General features: G+C 40.8%; 1 long non-coding RNA gene across 1 annotated transcript; it reads left to right on the top strand.

Annotated features, from left to right (window-relative positions):
• The first annotated feature begins 3,580 nt into the window (after positions 1–3,580).
• Positions 3,581–9,253, top strand: LOC122136684. The gene is made up of 3 exons (XR_006154316.1): positions 3,581–3,707; positions 6,319–6,406; positions 7,574–9,253. It is a non-coding gene; the product is annotated as an uncharacterized LOC122136684 (long non-coding RNA).
• Positions 9,254–23,270: the final 14,017 nt, after the last annotated feature.

A 23,270-nucleotide genomic window follows, 5' to 3' on the forward strand; every position in this document is an offset into this window, starting at 1 on the left:
GCTCTTCATTAAACCTTTATATTTATCAAAAAATTCTGAAAAATAAAGTGGCATCAGAATTTCCCACACAAATTATTAAGCAGGCAAAATTTTCAAACATTGATAATAATCACTTAATGTTTCTTAAGAGTGAAATAAATTGGTAATGATTTCCTAAGAGATCATGTGACACTGAAAACTGTAGAGTAAATGAAGAAAATTCTGCTTTGCATCACAGGAATAACTTACAATTTTATAATTTTTTTTTACTTTATTTTGCTAAAATAAATTTAGCCTTGATGAGAATAAGATATTATTTTCAAATCATTAATATTGTACTGTTTCCCAAACTTTTGGCAGGTACTTTAATAATAATAATATTCAATATACCTTCACTATAATATATTATTGTACTTTATTTTAATATATGATTATATTGTTGTCATGATTTACTTAAATGCTCTCTTTTATTTTTTGCAGGACAGTATTGATTTTTACAACATAAGATATATCTTTTAATGTGGCTAAAATATATATTTTTAATAATGAGTGGCTGGGGGTGTGTGGCTTGTGGTCGTGGTCATATTTCCTTCTTTTTTTGTGTATAGCTGATCACATTCCTGATATCGGGTGAAAGAGAATCAGAAGACAAACCCGTTTGTGAATTTTTGCATTTTGAGGCGCTAGCGTTCACACCAAACGCGAATAGAGCGACAAATTCGCGTCGAGCGTCTTCGTCTAGTTTGCCGCTTGAACATTTTGAATGCATTTCGCACGTAGAAAGCAAGAGTTTGAAAGCGAAACTGACGCGCATCCGAGGGTGAAATCCGCTTCTTGTGGGAGGGAAGTGCTAGGCGGTTTGTCTGTTTGCAAGCAGGATGGCTGATGTAGATTGAGCATTCGAGGCTTTTCCACTTGTTTTTCCTGCACACGTCCCTGAAGAAACACATTTATCTTGTTAGCAAAAGTAAGTAGCTATTATTGGGGGAAAATAGTTTGTAAAAAAAACGGCGGGAAGGCCGCGGTCGATAAACATGTACGTGACATCAAAAGTTAAATGTGTATTTACCAACCACTCTCTCCAAGTGAGTTCCTTTTTATTCCTGTCTCTATAGAAATATGAACTTGTGTCTATTAGCTCCGGGTGACTGTTCACTGACACAATATCAGTCGTTCCTACCTCCATGTTGAATGAGTGACTCCTGAGGCAGGCTCCTGATGGGTTAACACGGTGCGAATTGACACCAAAGTTAAATTTTTCAACTCGGGCGTCAGACGCGAATTCGCGTCAAAGCGCGTAAATGCAACAAAAAGCACATTCGTGCCGCGAGACCTTTCCAGACGCATGTAAACATGTCTTTACATTGACTTAACAATTGAAATCATTCCGCGCCAGACGCTCTCTATTCTCGCGTTTGGTGTCAACACAGCATGAGAAGCGTTTCCCTAGACATAAAAAAATAGTTAAATAACCTAGCAATAGTGATACATGTGTTTTCATCAGTAGTGATTGCAATGTTGGAACACTACTTAACTGAAATAATTTTTTCTAAATCCAGTGTTCAAATTATGTTCTCCACCTGAATAATGACTGATCATCTCTGTGTGAATGTCCACAAAAACAGGACTTTCTGATGTTTTAATAAGCAGTAGGGCTATTTAAGAAATGAAAATTTTGAAAGATGAAAAAGAGAATTATGGAGAATCCATAAATTATTATATTGTGTAATCGCATGTAATCTGTCATACATAAAGTAACTGTAGTCGTGATGATTATGAGTGTTTTAAAATGTAATGTTCACGTAATTACAAGTACTTCATTTTTGAGTACTTCTGTAATCAGTTACTACCCCAGTTCTTAACACCTGTCAATGGAGATTTTCAGGGACAAACTGTAGATAATTAACTAATAAAAGTTCATCATAATGATCACAGTATTTAAGGCTCACTTTTCTCTTTTTCACTTCATGTTCTTCTCTCTCTCTTAAATGTTCATGTACTACAAAATGAAATAAACATTTTTTCTTTCATTTCAGAGCTACTGGAAGAGAATGAGGAGAGTGAAGAACTGAGTAAAGTGGAGGAGAAACATCATGTCAAACCTGGAGAAAAACCTCAGAGTCACTCAAAGACTAAAAAGCCATTTTTTAAAGAGAAAGAAAAGCCAAAGAATCTTTCACACCTGCACTCAGTGTTGAAAGAGTTTTGCACGACATCATAAGTCTTAAGCGTCACATGAATGTGCATACAGGAGAGCCCCATCACATGTGATCATCAGTGGAGAAGAGCTTCTCAAGAAAAGAGTGCCTCAAGATTCACTTTAGAATCCACAACTGGAGAGAATCCTTCACGTGTGATCAGTGTGAAAGGGTTTCCCACAAAAGCCAAGTCTTCAGATTCACATAGAGTTCACAGAGGAGAGAAGCCGTTCACGTGCGATCAGTTGCGGCAAAAGCTTCACACAAAAACCAGCTCTCATGAAGCACATGATCGTGACCCACACTGGAGAGTAAGCCATACGCATGCGATCAATGTTGGAAGACTTTCAGACGATCAGCACACCTTAAAGAACACATTAAGATCCACAGTGGAGAGAAGCCATTCTCATGTGGTCAATGTGGCAAGAGTTTCAGAGACAAAAATGTCTTGCCCTTCATAATAAGGATGCACACTGGAGAGAAGCTGTGCACACATGTGATCAATGTGGAAACAGAGTTTCAAATTGTCATCATGCCTTAAAAAAAGAACACATGAGAATCCATATGGAGTAGGCCATATCACATGTGATCATGTGTGGGAAGAGTTTTCACACACAAATCAGGCAGCCTTAAAGAAACACTTTAGGTAGGGTCACACCGAGAGAAGCCATTCATGGTGCTTCCCCTGTGAAAGGAGATTCTCAAGACAAAACAAACCATCTGGTCATTCACATGAGAGTTCACACCGGAAGAGGAGCCATTCTGGTGTGGATCACGTTGTAATTCTTGAGATTGTATAGAGACTTCAACGTTCGCAAACAAAGAAACTTGAGCTCCATATGAAGATCCACACTGGAGAGAAGCCATTCACTTTGATCAGGATCAGTGGGCACGGGTTTGTCACATGCTATCAGCATACCTTAAAGTACACATGAAAATCCACACTGGAGAGAAGCCATTCACATGTGGTCAGTGTGGAAAGAGTTTCACGCAATTGTCAAACCTTAATGTTCCCATGAAGATGCCCACTGGAGAAAAGGCATTCAAGTGTATCAGTGTGGACAAACTTTTCTGCCAGCATCAAACCTGAAGATCACCTTAAAGTTCATACAAAGGAAAGAAGCCACATTCATGTTCTATATGTGGAAAAAGTTTTCTCTCTCACTTGTGCTGCACTGGCTCCTGTCTGCAAAAATTTAAAATCACAAACAACCAGAAAATATAAATACTGGAGTGAGGACAAACTCATATGTGCTTTGAGTGTGATAACAGACTTATTTCAGGCAAGCCTTTTAAAACATCACCAGAGACAGTTCACACTGGAGAAAAGAAACCTCACAAGTGTTTCATACTGCGACAAAAAGATTCAGTCTGTCAACAAATCTGAAAACACAATGAGAGGATCCACAGCAGAGAGAAGCCGCACACGTGTGATCAGTGTGGAAAGAGTTTCGCTATTAAAAGTCACCTGAAGCTACACACGAGGATCCATGCAGTGGAGAAACCAGATCACCGGAATCTGAGGTTACAGTAAGTAGAGAGAAGTCTCTTCGTGGTAAGGTATTTACAGCCAAATCAACAAGTAGTGGAAGTTTCCTGTTATAACTGGGCTGCTGCTGGAAGCGGTGTAAGTGAGGCCAGCAGGGGTGCTGCTCACCTTGTGGCCTGTGGCTGTGTGAGTCTAAAGGCCCAAGTATACTTAGTTTTTGTACATGTATGCGTACAAACATGTAGCCTTTCAATGTATACTCCCATTTTAAGTTGTGCGCGAACACGTGCGGTAGACACATGAGCTCTATAAAGCTTAATCCATGTTCAGTGTCTGCGGTATTTTTTCTCCATTAAAGGGATAGTTCAACCAAAAATGTTAAAATTTGATGTTTATCTGCTTACTCCCAGGGCATCCAAGATGTAAGCGACTTTGTTTCTTCAGTAGAACATAAAACGATCGGTCTGTGCAATCTTGGTTTGTGTTTTTACACATCAATGTATCGTCACGAGCCGCGGGGTTTAATTTGTTTTTGTTTGTGTATGGTTTTTTTGACTCTCAAAGCCGTGATTCCCATCCTCTTCCATTATATGACTGACAGACTGCAACAGTTAGATTTAAAAAAAATCTTTGTTTGTGTTCTACTGAAGAAACAAAGTCGCCTACATCTTGGATGCCTTGGGGGTAAGCAGAAAAACATCAAAGTGATGACTGATAACAAATAGTTTTGAACTCTTTTAACTGTTGTTGCAGTTTCCGCTATTTTGTTGTTGTCCATTTCTTTAGTTTATTTTTCTACTGTGAAACAACAGTCCGGGACAGTGTTGCCACCATGTGGAAAAACTGGTAACTGCAAAATAACTTCAGTGAGCATGTGCGACCTGAGCGTACAAAGTACACGTGGTTACAAAAATCGGGTTGGTGTGTGTACAGTACATGCACAATCTTCTGATGACGCAATTCGCGTCACGCGCACTGTACCCTGTCCCTCATGTAGGCGTAAAAAGTGAATTATAATTTGCGCTTTAATGCCCCAATTAGTGTTGTCAAAAGACTCGGTACTTCGGTACCGAGTCGGTACTAAAAAAATTAAAATGTCACAGTACCAGGTTTCTTTAAGTACCGGTGGTACCAAGAACCCAGTCAACCTTGACGCATACAGCGCTATGATTTCCGCGAAGCAGAAAACGCGGATGGAATCTCAAAATCCAGTCATGAAAATGAAACTTACATTTTAATATGAACAGTCACGGAATTTGTCAAAGTTAGCATAAATTAATCAAATCAAATCTCCATATGGACCAGTGTCTGTAAATGTTCTGCGCGTCTCTATGTGAACGAATGAATGAATGGCAGAGACGTGCGGGTTTGTTTACTACATAGACTGAAGCGCGTGACGCTTGCAGTAATTTCAGCATCTGCCGTCTCAATGAGGACATAAATACATAAACAACATCATCAGAACTGTTCTGAGTCACTTCACAAGCATTTTACCGTTTCATGTGAGTAAAACCAGTGTCAATTTAAAGGTATTCACGGCAACCCAGGGTTTCCCACACATTGATTTATTACGATATCAAAACTGACCGCCACAAATAGATTTTCCAAAAGGCTTTGACTTCATTGAATAAACATGAGCACTGCGAGTTTCAAAATCAAAAACCGATGCGGGTGTTTTTATATCACTGTATTTCAGAAGAAAACCGACTGAATTTAGAAAATTTTCGATTTAATTTTCATTTCATTTAGCATGTAATGCTTGATATGGCAGCGTTTGTGAGCTCAGCGTCACCGGAGAATCCTGTATCTCTCCCGCTCTTAAAGCGCCTCCTGCTGCCAGGAAATGAATTTGCATATGTATATATGGGGGCGGGGGAGTGTAAGGCTGTGGGAAACACTGCAACCCGTCAAAATAAAAGTTCATTTTTACACAAAGGCCTTGTTCTAGAAATATTACTATTATTTAGTAGAATGTATGTGATACTGCTACTACTGTTGAAAAAATGTATAAAACTATTTTTTAAAGAAATAAATCACAAACTGTTTCTTACATGTTTTAATTTTAATAGCAAATCCCCTTTATTTAACAAACAATAAAATGTTTTTAAATTTCATTAATTAAAAGACAAATTAAATTTGGGTGAAACTTGTTTACTGTTTTCATAATTATATTACTTGTAGAAAAACTTTAAACACAATTGTAAATAAGTATAAAGAATGGCATTGGTTTTATTTTTAGTGATGATAATTTTTAGTTTTTTTTAATTAGCATATTTTTATGTTTTGCTTTGGTACCGAAATTGGTACAGAGAACCGTGGATTTTCACTGGTATCGGTACCGAATAATGAAATTTTGGTACCGTGACAACACTAGCCCCAATGTAGTGTAACAAACCGTCCTTCAGAAGAGGTGTTAAACCGAGGTCCTGATTCTCTGTGGTCAGTAAAAATCCTGTGGCACTCCTCATGATGAGTGGCACTGTAATCCAGGTGTCTTAGCCAAAAATTTGGTGAGAAGAGACCTCTGGGTGTAAAGTAGTATGTAGTAAAGCTCTATAAATGCATAATTCATTCATTCATTAATTTCTAAACAACATCAATGAGTGACAGGACATTTTGTTGGATGATCTCATATCCTGTCAATTTTTGTAGAAATTCCGCAAAGCTATTGGAAGGAGATGACGAAGAGAACAGGAGTTATCCAGAAACCTGCAGAAAGAAATAGGTGCAGAACAAAGAGGTTGGGATTTATTCTTGATTCCTCATTCATAGTGCTGAAGACATGCTGATGCTCACAAGATTTTAATTGTTTCATGACCAAACTAGTTATTCCTAGTGTTGTCAAAAATAGTGAGTTAACACAGGTAATTCATAATTTTTTTTTTTTTTTTTTTTTCATGTTAAGTATATTTAATGCAGTTAATGCAGGGGTGGGGCTTGGCAAGAAGTGTATTTATTTAGTCGCAGAACATCTTTACGTCCACATCAAACAGGAGACTTTTTACATGCGTGCTCCAACTTCACATCAGCGCCATGCTAGGCAAATGAGCGCAGAAAAGCCTACTGTACTTGTAACACATGCTCTTCAGTTGCATGCACAAAGGTGCCAGCACGTGCTGTAGCCTGTATCATTTTATATCAAAGCGCGAAAGAAACTACGTGCAAGCAGTGTCCTGGTAAGTTAAGTCATGAAGAAGAGGAAATCAATAACTTGTGTAGCTTCAAGGGGTTCATCTTTTTAATTTAGAATTTAGTGTTTGATCTTTATTCAATTTATGTATATTTCTGCTGGAGGACACTGGTAGCTAAATATGACATTATTATTATAATGGGTTTAAAGAAGGTATTTTTTTTAAGTCTAATGTTAAAATTGATAGCTCTCAATTCTACTGTAATGTTGGATGGATATATTCAAAGGTTAAATATAAGGGTGGAAAACAATTTCATAGAGACATCAGTAGTGTTGGGTGTCAGTATCAGTATCAGTGATACGGGCCTTCAATCATAAAAAGATGCCTTTAAACAAATACTAAAAAACATACTGTCTTTGTTTGTACATTAATTTGTAGATTAAATGTGAATTTATTGCAATATAAAAGTATATTTAAAAACTTTGTTAGGTGAGATTAATCTCAAAAAAAAAAAAAAAAAAAAAAAAAAAAAAAAAATATATATATATATATATATATATATATATATATATATATAGACTGACAGCACTAGTTATTTCTAATGCAAATCATCTTCATAACATTAAAATAGATCATAATCATGCACAGCAGTTGTTGACCAGATTTGATGGGATTGATAAATTCAAGTCATTTTAGTGATCTTGACATTACGCTTCACTTTTCATTTCACATTTGTCGCTCATTTGAAATCTGACATGATTTAATATTTCTTTTAGACCTGATGGATTCGAACACGAAAGGAGAAAGTGAAGCTAAAAATCGGTCACCTGTCCTTAATCACATGTAAATCAAGACGGTGTGCATTGTTTAAGTGCAGGAAGTCACTGAAAAAAACTTTCAAGTGTTCACACTGCAAATAGAGATTCAATCTGTCAGAAATCCTGGAAACACATTAAAGGATTCACACTGGAGAGAAACCACATCGCAGTTAGATCAATTATATTGTCTTCAGTCAGAGACGACACAAAGAAACACCAGTTGGAAATTCATCTTCACGACCAGCGGTGTGAGGATTAGAGCAATTCAAAGATGGTGGAGTTCCTTTTTAAATAATATCTACGTTTTATTCATGTCATTCTGTTTTATTATATAATTATTGTCATGTGGAGTTTGCAATAAAGTGAGAAGATGGATCTATTTGCAGCAGTATAACATTTATTATACAGAAGCCCTCAAAACCAAACACTCCAATTAAGAACAGAACAAGTGGCACAACACAAACTCTGACAAAGAACTGAAAGAAACAGAACTTAAATACACTGAATAAATGGGGGCTAATGCTATTTCATGCACAAGTTATTTACACTGTTTAAGAGTTGGATTCTCACGTTTAATGTGGCCAAAGTTTAACAAAATGATTTGAATATCTGACAGAGTATTTCTGTGTGGGCACTTCACACATGGACCAGAGTGAGAGCAAGAGCGCGCCCATCAACGTGCTTCATTCGGCAGCACTGCACAGGACTTTCTCTGGAACAATGTCTCCAAAGAAGTGTGTTTTTGGTTGTGAGGGAAAGATAACCTTTTTTAGCTTCCCAAAGAACACAGCACTATGTGAATAATGCATACAGTTTGTTTTTCCGGGGCAGAAACAGAGTTTCGCAAGTGTCTGATTGCTTCCGTCATTTCAGTGACAATTTTTTTTTATAAACGAGGCCCAGTTCGGCACTGGATTTGCAAATCGTTTCATACTGAAAGATGGAGTGTTCCCAACGATTAAAGATCCTGGTCATGATTCAGACCTGCAGGAGGTGAGTGAAACTGCATCAAATTTCTGTTTTGTTAGCCGTCAGCGCGCAAGTGCTCATGACTGTTTTGCTCCATCCACGGCACACTTCCAGGAGCTCGGCTGTTTTTGGAGAGAAACGTATACCTGTACCTTTCTGTTATAAATCTGATAGAACTAAACACTTTTTGAGGATATGAAGGATGCAATACTACTCTATAGGTACTGAAGATTAACGTGAGATTGGGCGTGACTATGTTATGCCTCAAAGTAAATGAGATACTTGACCATACTAATCAATCAAATTAAAGTCCAAGGTAACTGATTAACACTGGAAAGTAAGTGAAAAAGACATTACTGAAATACACAAACCCCACCCTAAACAGAACAGAATTAAGCCCCCCCCCCCCATCAAAAAGGCACAACAACGCACCTTAAATGAAAATGAAACATCCAACAGAGGAGGCTTAGGTGGTAAACACAACCAGGATACCAAAGAGGCAGGATCACGTCAGAGTCAGCAATAGGATGGAAACCCCAGCAGAAGAGACTGAACGCAAACCTATGGCACAATCAAGTCACCTTTATTTATTTATATAGCGCTTTTAACAATACAGATTGTGTCAAAACAGTTTTACAATGTTAAATACAAAAATAGTGTAGGACAGTAATGCAGAAGGACAATAGTAAACTCCGTTTTCAGCTAAAGGCAGTTTATCATTGAATCCAATGATGTCGTTATCCAGCTCAGTTCAGTTTAAATAGTATATGTGCAATCAAGTTCATGATATTGCTGGAAATTAAGTGTCCCCAACTAAGCAAGCCAGAGGCGACAGCAGCAAGGAACCAAAACTCCATCAGTGACAGAATGTAGAAACCAGGCTCAGTTGGGGGGACAGTTCTCCTCCAGCCAGACGAACCAGCAGTTCAATTCCAGTCTGCAACAAAGTCAGATTGTGCAGAAGAATCATCTGGTTCCTGTGGTCTTGTCCCGATGGCTGTCTAAGTGACGAGGTCTTCACTGGGGATCTGTCTCTGGTGCTCATCAAGTTGTCTTGATCTCTGCTGACATTCAGGTCTGTTGAGGTCATCTCTAGGTGCCGATCCACCATCTGGGCTGGATACATACTGGATCCGGGTGACTGCGGTGACTAATATTAGCGTAGATGCCATTCTTCTTATAATGTAGAAAGTACTTAAGGTGTTATGGGAAGTGTTCCCGGTTCCGGTTGACCTAATAAATGCAGCCTAACAATCCTTTCACGGATTTGAATAGTCAAGGGAGGGAGGAGCCATGGGGAAGCCTCTTCAGCCGAGACCTTGGGGATTTAGGATAAGATAGAACTGAGATACTGAAGGGACTGGATTACAACAAAGGTCCTGGAGGACAGCACGGCATGAAGACCTTGTAAGTTTAGTTTGAATGGCAGGGGTAACTGACCATCCAAGACATACTGTCCACAATAGATGAACGAGGAAGTGGAGACTCACTGGCCAGGTATGTAGAAAGGTGCAGTAGGGCAGCGTGGAGATTGGTAGCTAGCAGCAGAGTATAGTTGGATGGATCAGTGATGCATTTGGTAAATTGTCCATAGAATCCGCTGTAAAGTATAAAAGTCTAATCTAAGTTCCACTTGAACAGGTAGGATAAACCAAATAACGTTTCAGTTAAGCAGACAGGATAAATACAAACAGACTTGTAAGTATACAACAAAAAGTTGAAAAAAAAAGTTTCAGCAAGAAGTGGCAGCAGCAGGACACGCACTGCGTTCTCTCACTGGTACAATCTGAACAGGCTGCCAGTCTTGAGTATCTCAGGGCTTTGTAAATTGATAAAATGATTCCACTGACCCTTTGGACTTCTCAAACTAGTAATGTTTCTGTTGCCATCTGCTTTGATATAGCCCAGCATATCTTGGTGTGCTGCTGGACACGCAGATCGTTCGGGGGGGGGTGGGTGTCAGAGGGCAGGGAAAAGAGTTTCAGTAAGGGAGACAGCTGTAGGGAAAAAGCTGTTCCTGAATCTGCTGGTCCTTGTCCGGAGGCTCCTGAAGCGAATCCCGGAGGGCAGGAGGTTAAACAGTCTGTGGTCAGGGTGAGAGGAGTCCTTAAGAATGCTGCGAACTTGATGTAGACAGCGTTTTCTCTGGATGTCCTCAATAGCAGGAAGTGGTGTCCCTGTGATGCGTTGGGCAGTTTTTGTCCCACCCTCTGCAGTGCCTTGCGGTCAGCAACTGAGCAGTTCCCGTACCAGACTGTGATACAACTGGTCAGGATGCTCTCGATCGCACACCGGTAGAAGTTCATCAGGATGGCTGAAGACAGCTTGTTCTTCTTCAGTGTCCTGAGGAAGAAGAGGTGCTAGTGAGCCTTTCTTGACCAGGCTGGAGGGGTGTTTGTAGTCCAGGACAGGTCCTCTGAGATGGTGGTTCCCAGGAACTTGAAGCTGGACACACGTTCAACAACCATCCCGTTAATATGGATGGGGTCATGCGTGCTTCGTTTCATCTTCTTGAAGTCCACAATGAGCTCCTTTGACTTACTGGTGTTAAGGAGCAGGTTGTTGTCAGCGCACCATGCAGCCAAGTGCTGTACCTCCCTTTAGGCAGTCTTATCATTGTCTCTGATGAATGCCAATCATCGTGGTGTCATCTGCAAACTTGAATGATGGAGTTTGATCCCTGCACAGGCTTGCAGTCCGTGGGTGTACAGGGAGTAGAGGAATGGGCTCAACACACAGCCCTGTGGTACTCTTCGGTGTTGGAGGTGTGATGGTGGTGGAGCAGGTGTGGCCTGACCTAACATGCTGAGGTCTGTTGGTCAGAAAGTCCATAATCCAATTGCAGAGGGAGGTGTTAATGTCCAGGTCTCCAAGTTTTGTGGTCAGCTTGGAGGGAATGACAGTGTTAACCCTCTGTGTTGAGTATTCACGGAGTTACAGTTCTTTTTAATGACGCGTTTGTAAATGAAGATCAGCGCAGACAAAGGCTGCAGACAGCACTCCTTGTTTGTTATCTTTATTTTATAAGTGCACAAAGTTTTGTTGTTATTATGTCTGTATACAAAAAAAGTAGACCCTTTACAGATTCAATTTGATGTATTTGCTCTTATCTGTACGATCAAAACTGAAAGTGTAATTTAAGTTCTTTTCGGGGTTATCAGGAGAAAATACCCCAAAACGCGTATACGCGTTAATCTACTTCAGAGGGTTAAATGCTGAGCTGAAGTCAACAAACAACATCCGTACATATGTGTTGTTATTGTCCAAGTGTGTGAGTACAGAGTGCAGCACTGTGCATACTGCATCCTCTGTGCTCCTATTTATATGGTAGGCAAATTGGTGTGGGTCCAGTGTGGGTGGGAGGCAGTCTTTGAGGTGTGCTAGGACCAGTCGCTCGAAGCACTTCATGACAATAGGTGTGAGTGCTACAGGGCGATAGTCATTCAGGCACATTGAGGAAGAGTGTTTCGGCACTGGCACAATGGATGTGGACTTAAAGCATGTTGGCACAGTTTTGCTTTGGGTGAGGGAACCAGGTTTGAAAATGTCTGTGAGACCCCTGCCAAGCTGCTCTGCACATGCCCTAAGCACACGTCCAGGGCCAATGCCATCCGGGCCCGCAGCCTTACGTGCGTTGATGTGGCTCAATGCAGTGTGGACATCTGTGGAGGTGAGTTTGAGGGTTTGGTGGTCTGCTGAGTGTGTGGTTTTGGTGGCCGTCTCCTTGCTGTCACTGTTAAAGCAAACATAAAAGTCATTTATCTCTTTAAGGAAGGAGATGTCTGTGACCGTTGGAGTGGAGTTGCATGGCTTGTAGTTGCTGATGACCTGGATGCCCTGCCACATGCGTTAGGGATCAGAGTTTGAAAAGTGTTCCTCTACCTTTAGCTTGTAGCAGTACTTGGCCTTTTTGATGCCCCTCCTCAGGTTAGCCCTGGATTTGCTGTAGGCCAGAGCGTCAACTGATCTGAAGGCAGTGTTCAGCACGAGTCGCACCTCCTTGTTCATCCATGGCTTCTGATTAGGGTTCATTGTGATCTATCAATATAGATCACAATGTGGGTGATGCAAAGTCGTAACTCGTACAGTTTGTCACCAGTGACCGCACATTAGCGAGGAAAATGCTGGGTAAAGAAAGCTGGAGCGGTGTTAGCTTTAGCTTAGCTCTTAGACCTCTGGACTTCCCCCACCTTTGTTTACGATCGTGACGCCGCCTGCGAGCACTTCCGCCCGGCCGGGTAGAGTGTGTAGCCTCGGGTGTTCTGGAGATCTCAGAGATGAGTCGAAGACTGGTGATAAAACTTGGTGTTGGAAAAGTCCTCACCTATATCCAAAAGCTCCTGTCGGGTGTAAGATGTTAAGGCAAAGCTGTTCAATATGAACAGACCCGAGATGAGCAGGAAAAATACTGCAAAATTGCAAAAACTGGAGAGACGCTGAACCTCTAGATGTGTACGCGCCGCCATCTTGGTCACTTGGTGAAGGATTTGCAGCACTAAAAATTGCTTGCAGAAGTTGTGCTACTAAATTTATTTAAAAATGTCTATCCCTGTACAGCTATGATCAGCTGTTTCTTCATCTTGGCTGAGCTTTCAATGTTGTTTCGGGAAAGGATGAATCGGATTGGTTTGGTCCTTGTCACATGACATGGCGTAGGCGCTTGCCTGCATTCTGAAAAAGGTTGAAATGTTTATATCTCGATGTGGCGCAAACGCGCCTGGAAAAAAGGAGCACGTCGTGACTGCATCGCTTCCATTATTAGCATGCCCGCTGGGCGTCTTCGTTTGAGTGCGCAAAAGATGCAATTTGTGAACGGCCCCTAAGTGACTGGTAAAAAAAAGTGTATGGCAAATATTTACTGTATGGTAAAATATGCGAGCTATGTGGTAAATCTGTTCTTTTTTCTATAAATTAGTACTAGTATCAGTGAACATCACAATAATGTTAATAATGTAGTTTCTTTTTGTTAACAGGATGCTTACTATTTTTTCAGACATAGGAAAAACCTTGCAAAAGAACCTGTTGCAAAGAGAGCCAAAGCAAATAAGCAGCCCAGTAATGGAAAGCGCTCTGGTTACTAACATAACCTCGATACAATGAAAAAATGTATACATAAACTCATAATTACTCTGATAGTCCCATATCACACTGCATTTCACACCGAACCAAAAAACCCAAAAAATTACCGGAACATTGCCAGATCACCTACTGTGTGAACTCAAACACGTCCAGGATTGATTCCGGGATCGATCCCGGGTTGGGGACCTAGTAACATTGCCGGGTTCAGTCCCGGAACGAGCTCAGTGTGAACAAAAGCCAGAACCAATGCCCTGTGTCATAGTGATGATGCACGTTATCGTGCAACTCTTTTACCTGGTGTTTTGAAGGCAGATCTATGTTGCATGACAAAAAATAGGTGCAAACTGTAATGAAGCAGAATTCAAGTAGTTCCTGGCTATCCGTGTTGAAGCTGAGATCATTCGCCAGCTTAAGGGAAAGTTAACTGTTCCTAGACTCTTTCAACACATTTCACAACATGTCACAACCACGTGACATTAACTGACATTTACCTTCAGAAACCTTAAAAAGCTAAACACTTTAAACTTTACATCACATCCAAAAACACACTTATTTGGAGACATTCTCAAACAAATCCTATGCAGCTTGCCGAGGATTTCCCGATGAAGCGCGTTGATGGGTGCGGTCTCACTCTCCTCTGGTCGACGTGTGCGCGGGCGCGATTTTCTGAGAGAAAAACTCATATAAGGAGTTCCACCATCGTCTACGTCATTAGATCCACAATCGAAAAAAACAGCCGAAACTTGTACCAACCCGGAAGTAAGATTTTTGGCACAGAAATTCTCCGTCATTCATTCAAATTATTTTTTTAAACTTTGGCCATGTTTAGCATGAGAATCCATCTCTTTAACAACAACAACAAATACAAAAAAAACAAACATAAACCCCAATTAAACCCCCTTTAAATTTTAGCCATTGATATGTTTATAAGCAACTGAAAAAGCACAAATGTCAGTCAAAACTTCCAAAACTCCTCCAAAACACCAAAACAAACAAACAAACACCCTCAGACCCCAGAGGGTTATCCATCAAAAGAGAGTTTACTCGCAGAAAAGGGTAAACTACTCAGATAATTTGACAGATGACAAGAAAAGAAACAAAAACTTTACCAGACAAGAGCTGAGGGTTCTTATCGAGGAAATTTATGCAAAGAAAAAAGTACTTCTTGGGAGACTGGATAACAGTAACTTGATGCAAAGTAAACGATGCTCATGGGAATGGGTGGCGGAGGCCATTTCAGCTGTGGCCAACTCTGTTTTGGATGTGGATGGGGTGAAACAAAATGGGCAGACTTAAAGTCAGCTGTTAAAAAAAGGAGCAGAGAGATTCAAGGGAGCAAATGAATGACAGGTGATGAATTACCATCTTTATTATTCTGGATGCGTTTTTGAAGAGAAGATTCTGTCCAGTCATCGGAGATACAGCCGTGACAGGTGTCAAATCTGGTGTGGATACAAAAGAAGGTAAGCCAGTATTGTAACATCCCATTTGCCTTAGGTAGAGCGAACATTCAGCTAATTGTTTTTATTATTCACATAAGTTAAATAGTATTTTTTTAATGATACATTGCTAGTTTAAATAGTTTACATTTTTTGTTTAACCTCTTAACCTGCACCCCGACGCGGGCGTCCTGAACTCCCCATGTTTGCACGTGTCAATATTTACGAATAAATTAAATGAAACAGGGCAAATTTAATCTTGACAAACTATATATCATTATTAAGATCTAAGCCTCAAGCATCGACAACAGATCGCTGTTTTTTCAATGGAAAGCTTATAAAAAATGTATTTGCTAAATTTGTGTAAGCAGTACACAACACCAACAATGAAGAATGAAAACGCAGTACATACCAGATTCGTTTGTAATAACGAGTCATAAACACATCCACAGCTGTAAATTCTGCTTTAAAGTTAGGAAGGTAAGGGTCCACTGAACGACGAAAACATCTCATAGAAGACAGATATAAAGTTGGTTTTGTCGAATGTTTGACGTTGGATATTAGACAGATATTCACCATGATAAAAATGAAATCAATTTGTTCTTAGTGGATGAGTATAATTGTATAAAAAATGGCTTATCATGAAAAGCAATCGAAGGGTAAAAACTGAACACATCACAGTTTTATTATTTTAAAGACATTTGACTTTCAACTCCATTACTTTTCTAGATTGCTCCAGGACTGATTTCATGTATTTTTATATCAAATAAAAAAAAAAATCAGTGTGGTAAAAAAAAAAAAAAACATTTCAAGGCACTTCAGTGTCTATAACTTTTAATAATTTTGAGCATTATCAACTCTGGTTGATAAAAAGTACAGCCCAAAGGGTCTTCTTTCCAAAGACATCAAAATTATGTGTGTAACACACTGAAGTAAGGAACTGTTACAATTTTAAGTTAGGTAGGGCACTTTCAGCTGTGAGTCCCATAATGGGGGGTGCTGATTGACAGGTTAAAAAATACAAAAAATAAAATAAAACATGAAAAAAAAAAAAAAAAATCAACAAAACCCAAACAATGTATATCAAACTAGTCAGTAAGCGCTAACGGTTAACGGTAATGCTTGATTTACTATGCAGTGACCTTTACTTTGGAGCTTCTGCCAATTGTGTCCCCTTCCACATTGGACCTTGCTGATGATAGAGAAGTTGAAGAGGTAATCTGTGCATCGTTAATTTTATAATTATTTATATATAATATCTTTGAATACATGTGTCATGAAAGTTGCAATTATTTTGTTTAAGGTCCCCCTTGAGCCTGAGATGAATTTATCACAGATCCTGTTAGATGGCAACCCTCCTCTGTGCCAAACTACCAAGCCAAAGAGAATCCGTACAGAGGAGATAATAGACATACAGACCCAGCTGCTGAAAGTTGCTGCACTCCGAAAAGTTCAGGAGGAGTTGCTTCAGGTGGTATGAGAGAGGCTGGAAATAGAGAGACAAACACTAGTTGCTTGGATGGTTTGCTACATCCCTCAGAGGCTCATCAGGGGCCTCTAGAATGTTGGAATGTGGCACACGATGCATCTGGCATATATTATGCAGTACACACACTGCTGCAATAATTCGGCATTCCCTCTCCGGTGTGTACAAGTGCACTCCACCAGAGTGATCAATGCATCAGAATCTAGATTTCAAAACTTTCCTTGACCCTCAGATTCTTGGCAACAGGTTTGTATAATAAATGTACCGGTTTGTCTCTTATGTTTTCATTTTACAGTAATGTCAACTTTCTTCTGTTGAAGGCGAAACCTAGAAATCACTGAGTTTTCAGTACAGAACTGGGGCTTAAAAATGTGGGGGGTGGGAGGGGGTTGACTTGAATAATTTAGAAGTTCAGTACAGGTTGAGATTCAATTGTTACTCTGGGAGATTAATTGTTGAGAAATCTCTCAACAATTTTTGAGAACAGACCTTATGAAACCTTACCCCTTCAGGCAGCTGGACCACAACCAGAGGGTCTACAACTGCCGGCTCTCACGGGCGCGAAGAGTTGTAGAAAATGCATTTGGCATCCTCGCCAATAGGTTTAGAGTGTTCCGCTCCACAAACCTGCTTCACCCAGACAGTGTCACCAAGATCACTCTAGCGTCAGCACGCCTCCACAACTTCCTCTGTGATCGCGGTTCAGAGGCCTACATGACACCAGTGCTGGCAGACTGGGAGGATGTAGACCACAGAGTCAACGAGGGAGCATGGAGGAGAGATGGTCTGGGGGCCATGCAAGGTGTGCCAGCAGAACCCTACTCTTGCTGCTAAGCAGCAATGTGACCTCCTAAAAGATTACTTTGTGTCACCTGCTGTGGCAAGAAAAATACATTTAGGCAATGAACAAAAATAAGTGTTTGCTAGTTGTAGTTTAGTGATGTATGTAATGTACATAGTTTTCATATTACATTATTTATATGTATTTTTCTTTGTTGATTGATTTGTTGGTTGTGAACTAAAATACTTTAGTATTTGATTCTGCTGTACTGCATTTTGATGAGATTTTACATTTTAAAAAAAAACTTGTTATAATAGTTTTTAAAAAAGACAGCATTCATGATCACATTTCAGTTGTTTATACAAGTATTTCCAAATAAAGGATTAAAGTGCAAACTGAGTATTTTAAAACATTTAATCATACAAAACTTTCATTTTGAACAACACATACAACAGTTTTAATAGCAACTTAAAATGACATTGCCATATATATACATTACAAGAGTAAAGTAACCAATTAACAAATTAGAAATAAATCATGTGTATGTGTGCATGTGCATAACGCACAGCACTTTTTATATGCACCTACTCTTTCTATTCTTCTAGCATCCTCAAAAAGTTGAACATCCTCAAAAAGCTGAACAGGGCCCTGAGGGGTCATGTGCTGATGGTAGTGTTGAGGTGTCTGTGTGTATAGAGCAGTTGATGTGGGCATTTGTGTAGGCATAAGACAGGGGTTCTGGGGCAAGCTGCCCCCCCCAAAGCTGGTTCATTGCAGTTGGGGCCCCAGTGAGCCCCAGTTATTAGCCCCAGACCCCCACACCAGATAAGCCCACATCCCCACACCCCCGGGTACACCAGATCAGTATGCCTTATTATTATTGGGAATTGGCACCAGACCTGTGATATTAATTTATGCCTTATTATTGTTATTATTACTAGGCCTAATAGTAGGCATCATCTGCATTTTTTACAGAAGCTTGCAGGTAGGTGATGTTAATGTGAGACCTGAGCCTGCTTTTGCCTTGCAAAGATCCTCAATTTTTGGCTCAATGTTTCATAAACATAACGCGGCTCAAATCATACCTCGATTTGTGCACGATTGCGTATTTCATTTTGAGTGCAGTCATTTTTTGAGAATCCTGCCTCACACAAATATGCCCGTTAGTGAAAGGAAGGAGAATCTTCAAGGCAACGCCACAGAGTAGAGGGTATTCTGCGCATCAGTGCCGCTGTGAATGACGAAAGAGGGCAGGAGCTAAAGAGTTCCTTCAGTCTACTGTCACTCTTCAGCCTATAAGCTGTTCCTGCATATCAATTGATAGCTCATTTGCTGTGCACACAAACGGATGTCAAACCCACGCAAAAGAGCCGTATAATCCTTTAAAGTATGCCTGGAATTGTTTTCTCTCGTGGCTGACGGATGCTCAGACTCTGATTGAAATAGGGAGTGATGATGGCGGTGACGTGCCTGTAGCGGCTTAGAAAGTCTTAAGGCTGGGGCGCGTAATGGCGGTTCCCTCTGACTGATGCGGCCATGCCAGAGGTCTAGTTCTTGTGTGAAGGCGCACTTTGTCTGCAAGGAGCGACCTGCGAGTTTCCATTCAAGAGGGTGAGACCATCTGCCGTTCAGATATAGTATCACCGAATCAGACAGAGACGCCAAGCCACGCCGTGTCATCCGGATGTTTCTTTGGCTAGATCTGATTTGGATTTCTGTCAAAAACCAGCCTTCACCTGCTTCTGGCAGCTCATACAACCACTGTAACACCCGGCCTCTGGAGAGCCAGCAGCGAACTTCTCAGGGTGCAGATGCAGCTATTCGCGGCTCTGACCCTATCTCGGCAGAGGACCCTAAACAAGCGGTGAGTTTAGCGGCCGTGATTTGATGAGATTTAGCATTTTCACGGATTGTTTGGCATTTTGGGGCTTCTCGCGAATTCGACGTTGTTATTCGGCCATTTCACAAGTGGAGCTACTTGCTGGAGCCGCTGAAAGCAGCCAGGCCACACTCCGCGCCTTGTCATTGCTCGCAGCGACCATCCGTTGCATAGACTAGCGCGCTCCAGTCCTGCAAGCCAAACCATTTTCGAGGACAAAAGTATCCGAGACATTGAAAATAGGCGCAATATGCCGATGTCACGACTGAAGAGAGATTTAAGGCCGAAACTTCACGGACGTCTATATAAATCGCTTTGTCCCGCATTATACCAGGCGGTGAGGAGCTGCGCCTGCCCAGCAATATCCAGTGGGTTCGCCCAGCTGCAGCGCATAGTAAGGATGCTTTACCTAACTCTATCAGTTGCTCTCTGATATCGCCGGACGTAATCTGGAATGCTCCTGCTGATATTGTCATTGGACAGGGACCGTGCAATCGAAGCCTGGCTGCTGCACTATCAGCCATTATTATTCTGCACATGTCTTGTGCTGCGCGGGTAAAATGAGAGTCTCGGGACGACTGCATCGCGGTTTACTCCAGTTTACCGATTCTTTGGCTACTACATACCGATGCCTCCAAACACTGTTTTTAGGGCAGTGCTGTGCACTTCGGATGGTTGCCTGTTGCTGATGGAGGCCATCGCTTTCTTTAAAATATTCAGCCGGGTTATATTTTTAATGCCAGCATGCTTTGTTTCAGGTGCCTTTTTTAATTTGCAGGGCTTCATACTGTCGCTACAGACCCCTCGGCACCACCACGACACACTGAGGTCTCAGATCGAGTCATGCGGGCTGTAAACCCAAAACCGGTATATGTTTCATCGCATCTTCTTCAAGCTTTTGCAGCTGGGGGTGCGTCGGTTGGCTTTTTGGTCCTCACAAGAAATTTCTCCATTTTTGTTATGTGTTTACAATTTGACGTTTATAGGCAATATGTAACTGTGTGTGGCTATGTTGAGAGATCGTATCAGGGGCGGCTAATTGAGTCGGGACTTAGGCACGATCTTTTTACTCACAACTAACAAAATAATTATTTTGAAGACAATTCAGATTTTTATCACGTTAGGTAGTTTTAGCTATAGTGGGCTGCCTAGCAGTTAAAAAAAAAATTACTGGCTAGGCAGAGATTTGATCTAATCTCCAAAGAGAATGTTTGTGCGCTTTGAGTCTTTAAAAGACTGTTGGGGTTTTGTAGTAAAGTTCTATGTAAATCAAGATTGATAACAGACTAGCGAGAGCTGGCACAAGCCAATCCTGGCAAGAGCCTAGGACTAGACGGAATGGAGAGCTATGTCAATGATGAGTCAATTTAAAATGCATTGATTTATTTTTGTGTGAGAGTGAGGGAACTTTACATTTATGCAAACCGCCCTGTAAGCCAGGGTGTGAACGGGCGGGCGCCATGCATTACAAGCAAAGATCCAGTTGCAGTCTGGACACAGAGGGGTGTGTGTCTCCTCTGCTCTGGACTGCATGCTGGGACTGCCGCGCCGAGGGCTACTGAGAGACTGGACCGCCTCGTTTCGAGGTGCCTTTTTAATTTGCAGGGCTTCACACTGTCGCTTGCCAGCTCCTCGGCACACACCTATTACACTGAGGTCTCAGGATCACCAGACTGTAAACCCAACTCGGCAGGTATGCTTCATCGCATTCCTTCAAGCTTTTTTGCAGCTAGGGTAAAAAGGCCGTTGGCTTTTTGGTCCTCACAAGAAATTTCTCCATTTTTGTTATGTGTTTGGCAATAAAGTTTAGGTAATATGTAACTGTGTGTGTGGCTATAAGCGAGAGATCGATTGTGGGGCTAATTAGTCGGACTTAGGTACCGATCTCTTTAATTAAACGAACAAAATAATTATTTTGAAGACAATTCAGATTTTATCACGTGGGTAGTTTTAGCTAAGTGTAGCTACTGCCTAGCAGTTAAAAAAAATTACTGGCTAGGGCAGAGATTTGATCTAATCTTTAAAGAGAATGTTTGTGGGTTTAGTCTTTAAAAAGACTGTTGGGGTTTTGTAGTAAAGTTCTATGTAAATCAAGATTGATAACAGACTAGCGAGAGCTGGCACAAGCGAACTTGGCAAGAGCCTAGACTAGAGTGAATGGAGAGCTATGTCGTGGAGTCACCTTTAAATGCAGTGATTTATTTTTTTGTGTGAGAGTGAGTGAACTTTACATTTTACATCCCGCCTGTAAGCCAGGGTGGAACAAACCGATTCAGTTGCAGTCTGGACACAGAGGGGTGTGTGTCTCCTCTCTGCTCTGACTGCATGCGCCTGACTGCATGGATTGAGCAAGGCGCGAGGGCCACTTGAGAGACTGGACCGCCCAAATGAGCTTTCTTTGGACGGGAGAGGGGCTCATGGCAGCACCCGCTACTCATTGAGCACAGTAGGCCTAACTGCAGAGTGATTTGTGCTTTCGAACTCTCAAAAAACACTGTAGTGCAAAAGATGCTGAATTTAGTCACTTTGGACAAAAAAAAAAAAGCTCAGGAGGATGACATCGGTTTGTGCTATAATCTGCGCTTGAAATGGGGGGGTAAGGTGGCGGCACTCTCCTTTGCATTAGCAAATCATGACATTTTTACAGTGAAAAACAAAACTTGGAAATATCATTGCTGTTGCACGAACACCACAGTTACTTATTTATTAACAACGAAATGTATTTAAACATGTTTGTGTGTGCGAGGCTGCTCATGCGTACGCAGGAGCATTTCTACAAAAAACTAAAGGAAAGCTTTAACTGTAGCCTATATTCTGACTAGTTTATTCGTTCATATATATATATATATATATATATATATATATATATATATAAATAAAAACTAAATAATGACCTCATGTTTTATACGCTTGCAGCCCTGTAAAACTTCCTCGCCGGCCATAAACATTAATCTCGATGGTTCGATTTTCTGCATTTTTCAGATCCGTAGGCAAATATTTTGAGGGGTGTTTTTGACAATTGAGAGCCACCAAATGATCTAATATGAAAAACTAATAATACAGTTTCGACTTAGTCAGGTGCAAGGACCTTAAACTTTTGAGGCTTGTTCAACTTCTCGAGGAGAAATCAAACAAACCGAGCGCTACTTTTCTTAAAGTCTATGAGCGAGCAATAATACTAAATAAACTAAACTGACATACTGCAGTTAAATTCCAAAATGTGGTGGCTTTTATATTTATAACATTTGAATACAGTTCAGCAAATATACATCACACGACCTGACTCCACTCAAGAGAGCTGGACAACCTACCATCACCTCACGATGGAAAATGTGACACTGATATGACAGTTCAACAAACAAGTTAATTATATTAAGTCACATTTTAGACGAAATAATGACTGTTTTGGTCTATTTTAGCAGCGAAAATAGATCCGATGAATCCAAATAAAGATATCTCACAGCAAAGATCTCATGTTAAACACCTCAATCGTGTTTTTGAATGATTCAGTGTTTTGAATCAAATTGTTTGAGACCCATTCACAAGCATCTGTCTCATTCTTGATGAATCGGCCGTTTGAATGAAATCTACGGAGAGTTTTATAAATGAGACTCCTGGTACATTTAAAACCGACGTGATTTCTCCCCAGCTCTTCTCCTCATCGCTACGGTTGTGGCCCCGCAGACTCACCTCCGGCAGACTCACCTCCGGAAGCAGGACTCACTCCTCCGAAGTTAGACACCACTGGCTGACACCAGTGGATAGACAGCCTCACGCTATTTCCATTTTTCTCCGGCCACTTCGCTTTCACCGCTTAATATCCGCCACCATTGGATGGACAGCAATTTTATTTCCTATTTTCACCTCTTGGATTGAGATATATTTATTTTATATTTTCACCCTCTCTGATAGACAGAATATTTAGTTCTCACCTCTGGATGGACAGAATATTTATTTTATATTTTCACCTCTGGATAGAAAGCATATTTAGTTCTCACCTCTGGATGGACAGTATATTTATT

Source organism: Cyprinus carpio, chromosome B3 (assembly GCF_018340385.1).
Source record: "Cyprinus carpio isolate SPL01 chromosome B3, ASM1834038v1, whole genome shotgun sequence".
NCBI lineage: Eukaryota > Metazoa > Chordata > Actinopteri > Cypriniformes > Cyprinidae > Cyprinus > Cyprinus carpio.